This window comes from Seriola dumerili, unplaced genomic scaffold (genome assembly GCF_002260705.1).
Source record: "Seriola dumerili isolate Sdu_G_001 unplaced genomic scaffold, Sdu_1.0 BDQW01000478.1, whole genome shotgun sequence".
Taxonomy (NCBI): Eukaryota; Metazoa; Chordata; class Actinopteri; order Carangiformes; family Carangidae; genus Seriola; species Seriola dumerili.
In genome coordinates this window covers 848,095-859,471 of record NW_019174733.1, presented here as the reverse complement: position 1 = coordinate 859,471, position 11,377 = coordinate 848,095, and the positions used below count along the sequence as shown (strand labels likewise).

The 11,377-nt window shown below is 40.5% G+C and overlaps 1 protein-coding gene across 1 annotated transcript in view; it reads left to right on the top strand.

Moving 5' to 3' along the window:
• The window catches only part of LOC111235255 (leucine zipper putative tumor suppressor 2 homolog), a 35,505-nt gene that overhangs the window by 18,622 nt on the left and 5,506 nt on the right, over positions 1–11,377 (top strand). The window lies entirely within an intron of this gene.

The window sequence follows — 11,377 nt, the reverse complement described above, 5'->3', positions numbered from 1 at the left end:
TTTTATACATCACTATGCTGAGGCATTTTATGGGGTGGCCTGTAGTACAGCGGTTAGGGCTGTCACGTTGAAGTGAGAAGGTTGTTGGTTTGAGCTCATTCCATGGATCTCGCTGTGTAGTTTTTGACATTTTTATGCCTTACTATACTATGACATTTTTTAAATTTTTACACCTTATTATAATATGGTGTTGTTTGATGTTTTTATTTCTTACTATGATGTTTTTTGATGTTTTAGGCCTAAGTATAGTATAACGTTTTTTGACATTTTATGCCTTACTATACTGTGACATTTTTGAAATTTTTACACCTTATTATAATATGGTGTTTTTTGACGTTTTTATTTCTTACTATGATGTTTTTTGATGTTTTAGGCCTAAGTATAGTATAACGTTTTTTGACATTTTATGCCTTACTATACTGTGACATTTTTGAAATTTTTACACCTTATTATAATATGGTGTTTTTTGACGTTTTTATTTCTTACTATGATGTTTTTTGATGTTTTAGGCCTAAGTATAGTATAACGTTTTTTGACATTTTATGCCTTACTATACTGTGACATTTTTGAAATTTTTACACCTTATTATAATATGGTGTTTTTTGACGTTTTTATTTCTTACTATGATGTTTTTTGATGTTTTAGGCCTAAGTATAGTATAACGTTTTTTGACATTTTATGCCTTACTATACTGTGACATTTTTGAAATTTTTACACCTTATTATAATATGGTGTTTTTTGACGTTTTTATTTCTTACTATGATGTTTTTTGATGTTTTAGGCCTAAGTATAGTATAACGTTTTTTGACATTTTATGCCTTACTATACTGTGACATTTTTGAAATTTTTACACCTTATTATAATATGGTGTTTTTTGACGTTTTTATTTCTTACTATGATGTTTTTTGATGTTTTAGGCCTAAGTATAGTATAATGTTTTTTGACATTTTATGCCTTACTATACTGTGACATTTTTTGATGTTTTAGGCCTTACTATACTATGACGTTTTTATGTCTCACTACGCTGAAGCATTTTTATGGGGTGGCCTGTAGTGGACTTTATGGCATTTTATGTCTTACTATACTCTACTATACTATTTTTTTTTTTTTTTTTTTTCTACACTGGTGCGGTGGCCTAGTAGTGGACTGATATGGCAATTTCTTGTTCTTACTTATACTATGTTTTTTCTTCTCTCTTTTATATTTTCTTTTTTTTCTCTCTCTCTTTTTTTTTTTGTACATTTTTTGATTTGCCTTTACTATACCAATGACACTTTTTTGACATTTTGGAGTTGATTTATGGGGTGGCTCATATAGGTACTCATTATAATATATTTAGAGTGGCTCCTAGAATTCAACTTGAAAAAGTGAAACAACAGTCCCCTGTCGGGATAGTCTTATCCCGAGAAACTCCTAGGTGCATCGCCATGGAACTCTCCTGTGTATATATTCTCTCTGTGAGCACTTTTATTATAGTCTTACTTATTAACTGTGAACATTTTTTTGACATTTATACATCACTTATTGCTGAGGCATTTTATGGTAGGGTGGCACCAATAGGTAGGGAGAGCCTTTTTTATTCGGTTCGGGCTTGTCACGTGTGAAGTGTAGAAGGTATATGGCTTGGTTTGAGCTCATCTCTGTCCATTGGACTCTCGCCTGTACTGTCAGCTTTGTTGACGCAGTTTTTATGCACACTCACTCATGCTATACTAATGACATTTTCGACAAATTCTATATACACACCTGTATTAATCTTAAATGAGTGTCTTTCTCTCTGGACGTTCGTTTCTCTTTTCCTTACTATATCGATGTTCTTAGACAATGTTTTGAGGCTCCACAAAGTGAACTTCTGATAGTATAATGTTTTGGACATTGTTCATTTGCCTACTATACACAATGGCGCACATCTTTATTATCGATGTTTCAGGGCCCTTACACTTATTTTCTAATATAACGTTATTTATGATCCTCTATCTCGCTGAAGCATTTTTCATCCGTTTAGGAGGTCTGGAGCCTTCTTTTTATTTGTAGTGATGTTGGACATTAATCAGGACCATCTGTTATGCGCTAGCTATACATATACGCTTTACCATCCAGCTATTGGTGCTATACTACACCTTTTTTTTTAGTTTATGTGTGTTGGATATATTTATATAGAATGACTACGTAACTGTCTATAATTCTAATGTTATACAGTGGAAGCATTTTTATGAACGTTTTGAGGGTTGATTCCTAATTGGGTAGTAACACCTCACACATATTCCCCGTGTGGTGTAGGTTTGTTTAAGATAGACGCACGCTAGGTATAGTGCGTGTGCTCCAAGAAACCAAAAAATCAAAGCTTTCGTGAGGTAATTTCAAACAATCTGCTCGGCCCAGGTTGGATTTGCTCTCCCTTCGTGGGTAGAATTCCAAGTTAGGAAGAGGTTCTTTTAAGGTGTGAACGCCTGATAACTGGACACAGACGTGATATAGAACTTATCAACAAGGTAAACTCCTTGGTGGCGCACCTGCCCGGTGTCAGGACCCACCACGAGAGATTGAGGTTCGCAGCTCATCATAGTGTCTTCTTCGCTGCTCTCTGTTGAGTGATATGTTGATAGCCGGGAAACTGTTTATTACGCTCCTGTGGAGCAATCTTTGTGTTTGATGATGTGTTGTACGTGATTACGCTCGTTGATAATATGACATTTTTGTTGTGACTGTTGTGTGTGTGTATAGCAATCTATCTGACTGATGCTCGAGGCAATTTTATGAGGTTTTGTTGTGATGGAACAGCTCGTGTGTCTTTATGCTGTCCGTCATGTTGAAGTGGATGGAGGTGTGTTGTGTTTGTGTGTCATCAGTGTGTGATACGCTGGTAGTTTTTCTGACATTTTTTATGCCTTACGTTTTTTACTATGACGTTTTTATGGGCTCTTGCTAGTGATCGCTGTCTTGAAATATGGTTGTGTCAATGTTGGTGGTTCGAGGTGGTGTGCCTGTAGTACCGAGTGAATTAGATGCCTAACTCAGAAGTAGTCTTCCCATCTATAGAGGAAGGTGTGTGGTGGCAGACTGAAGCACTGAGTTCCCCGTAAATCGGCTGCACGGTGCTCTGATGTCACTCTCATCTTCATGCTTCGGAAGTGTGTGCACTCGTCATCCATGTTTTTTGACATTCTTGATGCCCCTCTACCTCATACAGTACGCTCCAGCCATGGGGTTCTGCAGGTGACGTAAGACTTAATACAATCACAATATAGTGATTTAATATACATATATATATCATGCCCGTGCTTACCCTGTTGGGATTACCTGTATAGTGTAAATTGTGGTGACTGTATATGTCAGTTGCTTTACACTGTGTAGCCGTATGAATTTTTTTGACCACTTTTATGATTACTATATACATGATCATTATTTTAGCACTTCTTATATACGTTGTGTCTTCCTTTTAAGAGGACAGCTACTATAACACATGATCTCGTCTCTCTCTGACTGATCTTTTCATGGCTGATGCTCTATTATAACTATTATGTGTTTTTCCCACATTTCAACTGTGAGTCCTCTAACCACCCCCTTCGTCTCGCACAGTCTCTTGAACCCTTTTCTTTATGCTCGCTTCAATACACTGTATACCCTATATAAATCGTATATGATATTAAATTGAAAGATTTTTCTTTTAGCCTGGTGGATAGACCCCCCGGTGACCGGAGCACTTGTCCGTTTTTCTGTGTGTGTTTCGTGGGTGGACTCTCTTTAAGTTCTGTCGCTCATACCTTAGTCAAGTACCCGGCTTTTTGTTGACATCTCCTTAAATAAATGCTTGGAGTGGTATTCCCACCCTAAGATCGAAGTAATTACCAGCTTCTACCTGGACTTTCCCCTGCTTCGACCCAAGGACTTCCAGTCGATCCAGAACCCTGTACGTGAACTCGAAATAATGAGGGCGTTTGCTGGCGAGGTGAGACGAGTGCTGCTGTCAAAAAGGTCACCCAAGGTAAATATGCATATACGATAAAGCTCAGGTTATAGGACTACCTGTACAGGAGATTCTGCGACCATTTGTTCGCGCTGAACGTCACTCCTCACATATCGTCTCGGCACCGTTGAAACCTTATATCCACGGTGGTACCCTTTATATCTCCTACGCAGAGCCCATTGATTATCGCCGGCCACGCCATTTTCTTCGGCTTAACAGATCTCCTGCATCGCCTATCGCACCGATTCTAGCCGAATCCCGCATCACCATGACGTGTTGAAGCACTACACAATTTACTATTCTATGTTGCGCTAACACTGCCACACTTTATCCAGTCGTCTGACAAGCATGGCATGCGGTTATTCGCTAGCTGGTACCGGCAAACCGCTTCTACAGCCGTGTACCTATCGACAGCACCAGGCCCTGCTGTCCGTTCACAGAATTTATTGAACCAAGAAAACTCTCCGTTCCTAAAAAGTATACATCAAAGTACCGTCGCATACCACGTTACCCAAAACCTCTACTATGCTTAATGATCCCGATCTCTCGTATAGCACTTATTTTAGTAACCTGTCCACTCTCTCTTTACTCCACGTGACGCGAATTAACTTTTCGTCGTGTTGATCATTGCTTTGCAGAATTAAAACTGCACGCATGGCCATCCCTCGCCAACTTGTTAATACGAATTGAAAATACTGCTTAGTAGCTTATAATGCAATCACTTTAATAATTTGAATAATTATATTAGTAGTATAAGTCAAGTCACGGGGGCATTTTTGCTGTTAATGAGTACCTTTTTAACAACTGTAGTTTCTAAATTTCCCTCTCTTCTTGTTTGCTTAGGTGGACAGGCTCAAGGCTGAGCTCATGTATGAGAGGAGACTTAGTGAAGGAGCAACTGTACGGTTTTGAGGATGAGAGGAGGATCTGGCAGGAGGAGAAGGAAAAGGGTGAAAAGGACAAAGAGATTCACTCACTGTGAATTTACTTTTAAGTCTTCGTCATCTGTCATTTTTGTTCATCAGCAGTGAATGTATAGCAATAAAACCTATCCACAAACTTCCCTACCTAATCACGTACTGTTTTTTTTCCCTTCACCCAGTAATTCGCTACCAGAAACAGCTGCAGCAGAACTACATCCAAATGTACCGTCGCAACCGGGATCTTGAACGAGTGATGAGGGAGCTGAGTCTGGAGCTGGAGAACAGGGACATGGAGGATTATGAGGTTCACAGTGCGCAAGCAACGACATCCACTTTGAGGAAATCACTGCCACTGAGATCTAAACACACAATACTATCACTTACAGTAATATATGCACAGAAACACACAGGACCACACTCACAAAAGACTCTGTTGATGATGTAACCCAATCAACTCTTCATCACGGCTTACCTGGACACTGAGTGAACACTCACTACTCGTCCACTGTCAGAAGGCGCGAAAGATCTCCAATGGTGAAGTCTTACTCCTGCTAAATAGGTGTTCTCCAATAAATCCTTATTGAGGTTTCCACCCGTGGCGCTTTTAATGGGTTGTACCCCAGTACAAAGCCAGCACAAAGACTTCTCTCCTTCTGTGGGAGCAAACGCAGTTGAAAAAAAGGTGTTTCTTTCTTAGACCACGTTCAATCAGGGTATCGAACATTGATGGGAACTTAAAGCAAAAAATGTTACTACTACGCACAGCAGTCGTGTCAAAGCGCAGTCACAGTTTTCTTGGTAGCACATGAGATTATACGCCTGGCCACCAGCATGCATGTTATGACAGTTGTCCCGTTAACATCAACACACAAACTGCTGGCTATTAATGATGACCTCATCTCCCATCCAAACTGTGCTCATTGGCGACACAAACAGCAAGCGCTTGTTCTCCAAATAACTGCTAAAGGGAAAATAAACACCAAATATTACATCATCCACTGTTTTTATTTTATATTGCTCAGAGGTTCATTGCATTTTCTAAAAAGGATAAGGATAGTTTTGTTTTGGAGGTGTTTCCTCAGCAGTGTGTATTTGAAAAAGGAATGTATTGTGACTGTTACCACTCCAGAGAAATGCAGTATAAATAGTCGTCACTGGCAATGAATGAACCTGCTCACCAAGGAAACTGGATTATTATTTTGCACAACTTCCCTGCTCTTCTTGTGAAGCAAATCATCAAAACTTAAACAAACTTGTTTTGACATTTGGCTCTTGGTTTGCTTACATGTGGACATCCTATTCTGTTAATTACCCCAACCGCGAGGACACAGAAACCAAACGTTCAAAGGAGATGCTTTATTGTGACTGCGCGGTCATGTTTTCTAGACCACCAACAGTCACGTTGTTGCACTTGATCAATGTGTCGGAACTCATTCACAAGCTCTGAAATAAACATTTACATTTTATAGTTATGTAGCACTCGCAGCAGAGCGTAGCATGGAGATATCACCGAGACGCTGCTGATTCTCCTCCTTCTTACTCAACTATTTGTCTAACAGTGAAAATCACCTCAGCAGTCGGTATCAGGCAACTAAAAATGGAGCAATATTCTTTCAGTTTGGTCATCAGGGCACTTGGAGATTTAAGCCGGAGTTTGAGCTGTAGCATGCTTATTCAGCATATTTTCCCACTTGTTCCCTTTCTTTCCCATTAGCGTTCTTTATTTAGCTTTTTGGCAGCCCAAAGCCAAAATAAACACTTTTAAGTCTTCCTAGTCTCCCCTAGACTATTAATCTTCCATGATTGCTATACAGGTAGTGAGACTGGCATGTCTGCATGTCTTTGTTATATCAGATTTCAGAAGAAGCTGGCTTAGATAGTGTGAGATGGGAATTTGCAGATGCAGTAGCTCCAGCACTGGATGTCCTGAAGCAGCGTCGGCTGTTAAAGCCCTAAATATAAACCGCATGAGGAGGAATGTTTAACATTTTGCAGCTGTGGGTTGCTCTGTTTTCTCACAGTGGCATGGCGGGTCTCTATGGAAAGAGCAGTGGGCTGAGAACTTTTATTTTTACAAAGAGTCTATATCATTCGGAATAATAGTTAAATGGAAATCTATATAATGGACAAGATGTTGTATATTTTTATATATAGCACCTGAAGATATTTTGTTGTAGTACTGGTATAAGTGTGGGTTTAATATACAAAGTATAAGACTTCTATATATATATCTATTATCTATCACATACCAATATTTCAAATGATGGATCAATTACAAAGTGGAGGCAGCAGCATAGACAGAGTGCACCTATACTGTAATGCATGAAAATCCTGTTTACATTATATAATCTGTGTGACACAAACATACACTATCTGATGACCAAACTTTTGCAGCTGATTAAGCAGTTGGGGGCTTTTATTTGGGGCTTAGTTTTGACCTGTTGTTTCTCCATTTTGATTGATATTTCATTTGATTATCAGTATTCATAAAATCACACCGATCCATGCTTCATCATTGCGTCTTGTGCATGTCATCCCTTTATAAATGCATGAGACGGGTGATTCTTGAGTGACTTCCTCATTAAGTTGAGGTCGGAGCTGATGCAAACCAATAAAGTGTTATGTTTTCCTCTCAGAAAATTGATCAGTCTGGATTTTGCCTGACGTTACCACATTCAGTGTGGTTTTAAGAGATATTGGCAGAATATATTAAAAGTCTGCGCTGTGCATAAATTGTTAACATAAAGCCCAGGTAAGGACTTTTGAATGGACAAGTTGGGTTCATCCAACCATATTCATCAGAACTAGACTGTTACTCACTGACCATGGATGCAGCACAGGTACAGATTAACAACAAGCACAGTGCTGCAAATCAAACTGACTCCCTCACTGAAAAGTGCTGCGTGCATCCCAGACTTCTGTTTTTTTTCCCCTCACATCTCACTTCTCTTTGCTGTTCGCATAAACATTTTTTCTGTGTAATATGTAAAACACTAAATAGTATAACAGAGTGACATTGTCTTTATTTAGAACAAAGTGTCTATTGAAAATGTAGCCACTGTGATTAGACCAAAGCAACGTTAACACATTTTTTTTTTTGTGGCATTTTTTTCATCCTTTTGTGTGCATTTTATATGTTTGCTTTACTCGTGTCTTCATTAATTCATAAGTATGTAGTTGTCAATGTATATTTTTATGTGTACATTTCTTGTACAAATGACTGTGTTTTTAATTTAAAGAACAAGTTGTCACACCTCAAAGTGACTGTTGATTTACTTTGCTTTTTTTAACCTGAAGTAAATTGATGGTGAGAAAAGCTGTACTGAATGAGCATATATTGCAATAAAGTCACACATCTGAAGTACTCCGTAATATCTCAAAGGCATAGACACATCAATTTCATCTTTAACTTTAATTGCATGCCTGGAATAGAAACATGTTCACCTTGAGCATTTCTAGGCATTTTGTTAAAACCAAGTTTGTTCAATATTTCCCCACTGGCCATCTGCAGAAGTAAGGCACTATGCACACTATATTCCAGTTTATCTTCCAGCTCATATTCCTCTAGCCTACTTTGATTCAAACTGTTGCCAACGGCCTCCATGTCCTGCATTTCTCATTGACATGTTTTCCAACTCCTCCACATGTCTGCATAAGCTCAGTCCACAGCATGGTGTATTAAGCCTCTAAAGTGGCAGACTGCTCAGAGCACAAGCACTTCTGCCAGAAAAAAACAGACAAAAATTACTGAGCAGCAATTTGTAATAATCCCCAGAGACATCCACTAAACCCAAACTATCAGTTTTGACATAATAACAGGGGTTTAATCTGTGGTATAAATCTATAAATCTCATAACGCAGGCTGGTGGTAATCTCCCTCTTGGCGGCCTGAACGGGCTGCTGGACTGAGATCCTCCAACTGAAAAGTGCAGCCAATGGCTTCACCATCAGAGTGCCCAGAGTTAGGCAAGGCAAGGTTACCACGTGTCAAACAGTGGCACAATTTCAACCAAGAGGAGTTCATGAACACACGATCTTATCATAAAAGACCCTTTAGAAAACACTAAATTACTTACTTTTGATTGATAATGTGCAATGTATTGCGTTCAGTAAAATGTTTGCTAAAAAACCTAAGAATGTTACAAAAGTCATACAGGCAACACAGTATCTTACATTCATCATAGCAAAAGTGATTTATAACCAGTCTTTATCCTGATAAATAAGCTACCTGTTATCAGTCTTAAAAACCCGCTCCAACATGTTTCTTGTTTCTGACAAATTTCCTCACTTCTTGTCAGAACTCTGCCTTTAACGGGGCTGATGCTTCTGTGCATCCATTCCTCTCCACTATGACCAGAGCTCACCTGTCTCATATTTTCTCTTACAGAGTGAATCCTGTAGTTTATTCACTTCCACAGGAGCTGTAGGTTTTTTGGTGTCTTCATGCCTCAGCTGCAGTGTGGCTGTGAAGCCACGGAGGTTAGTCAGGCAGGTCCCTGGGGGTGGTGGGGGTGGTAGGGACCTTGACCACAAAACCATCGGGTCTTTTGGCCTTATTGCTGAATGCGCGGCGGGATTACATCTACTGCGTGCTGATGTGTCACTCCTGCAGACTCTCACCGTCCACGGACAAACAGCTCATACCCTGCCTGCAGATGCAATCCACAGGTAAACAGATGAATTTAACATTGCAAAGCTCCATGTAAACTCCCAAAAACATTAGATAGTATTAGATTACTCATATTTCATGATTACATTACTTATTCATTTTCTTCCCTTTTTTCTGTAGCAATCTGTTCAACAAGATTATGGACAGTTTCCATGAATCTGCAGTGATTGTTTCCTTAGCGAGAACCTGATTTATGCCAGAGATGAATTGGGGCGCTCCGTTACTTTAATATATTCACACTGAAGGCCTTCACAAGTGCACATATGAAGTTTCCCCTTCAGCACGAGGTTGTTGAAAAAAGAACATACACTGAGACAACCACATGCACGGCACACCACAGTTAGGACCGTTTGCTCGGTGCTCCTGCAGGATGTGAGCAGAGAGTGGTGAATCTTTGGAGCGCCTGAGGAAAGGAACTTCCTCTGATGTCATTCAGCGTTGCCGAGGATGCACCTGACTCGTGCGCTCAACCTCACGTGAAGGTTAGTAACAACATAACACAGATACACGCAGGCGATGGCCATTTTTGTATCTCCACCAATCACATCTTTTTCCTCCCTTTTCCTCCTTCCAGTCATTTAGACACAAAAGATGATTGTACTCGCTGAACCCGAAGATTATCTGTGTATAGTCACAATGGGTGTCGTGTGTTCCTGCCTAGTTTATCGTGCCGGGTTCGCAGGGTGCCTGCGTGTGTTGTGTGGGTGGTTTTCACTAGCGAACTGGGCTAGGCAGACTGATGAGTGAAAATCATCTGTGAGCTAAGCACACTTGGCGTTTGATGGAACACGCAAATCTTTGTATGAGAAATTACATTCAGTAGGTCTTGTTAATGAAAGCCATGAGCCTCACCAGGCTAACACAACTCTAGTCTGAACTTCCTGCTGTCCTGCTTTGCTTCCTCTACTAAACTTATACACAGCACCACACCAGATACAGCTGTGACTGGATGGTCAGCGTCAGAACCCCACTGTGTTCTCGTTAAGAGATCCGGTAATTATGCTGCCTCTGCTTGTTTACACTGAACAGCAACAAGACAAACGGCAGACATGATGCCTCCCCAGTGCATGGCGACATTCAGGAATCAGATGGCATGACGTGTTACAGAACCAACAGCAGGTTTTGGTCTCTCACTTGTTCTCCAACTGTTTGACGCCTTCGTTACACCCTCTTGGACTAGCAAATCCCCACCAAACCCTCTTCCCATCTTCTCCACCCCACGCGTCTAATCACACCCCCCAACTCCTGGAGCTTAGAACAGACTCCACAAGGCGAGGCTGCAAGACCGTCGGATCCTATCGGTCCCAGTGGGTCCTGAGTCCTGTTGTTCTCTGGTCTCCAAGTAAGAGGCGCCCCCATCTCAACCTAGTAACGTGTCAGACCTAAAATCACATGTCCAGTTGAGTATCAGATTGAAACGGTAACTGGAGGGTAATTGTTCTGCCTCGTTCTGGAACCTACAGTCCACAGGAACGATTGATGCCACCTTTCTCACCTCTCACCTGGATGGTTGTGGTGGCACTGTTGAGAACTCATGTTTTTAATATAATCCTAGTTCTTCTTTGTTGTTGTGAGAAAGCTGCCTTCGGTATGTGTGTCAGCAGGTTCCCACTTCTGCTGGTCTACTGACTATCTGTCGAGCCTTAAGGTCCCTGCTGTGTGTTCAGGGACCAGTGTCCTGTCTTTCCATGTCGTGTCTCACCCTGTACCACCTCTCAGAGTCCGCAGCGTGTAAGCGGCTCTCTGATTTCAGGATCACCCTAAAAAATAGTCTCTATCTCATAGGGATGCAGTGGAATAAGAGAACCTGCAGAGCGG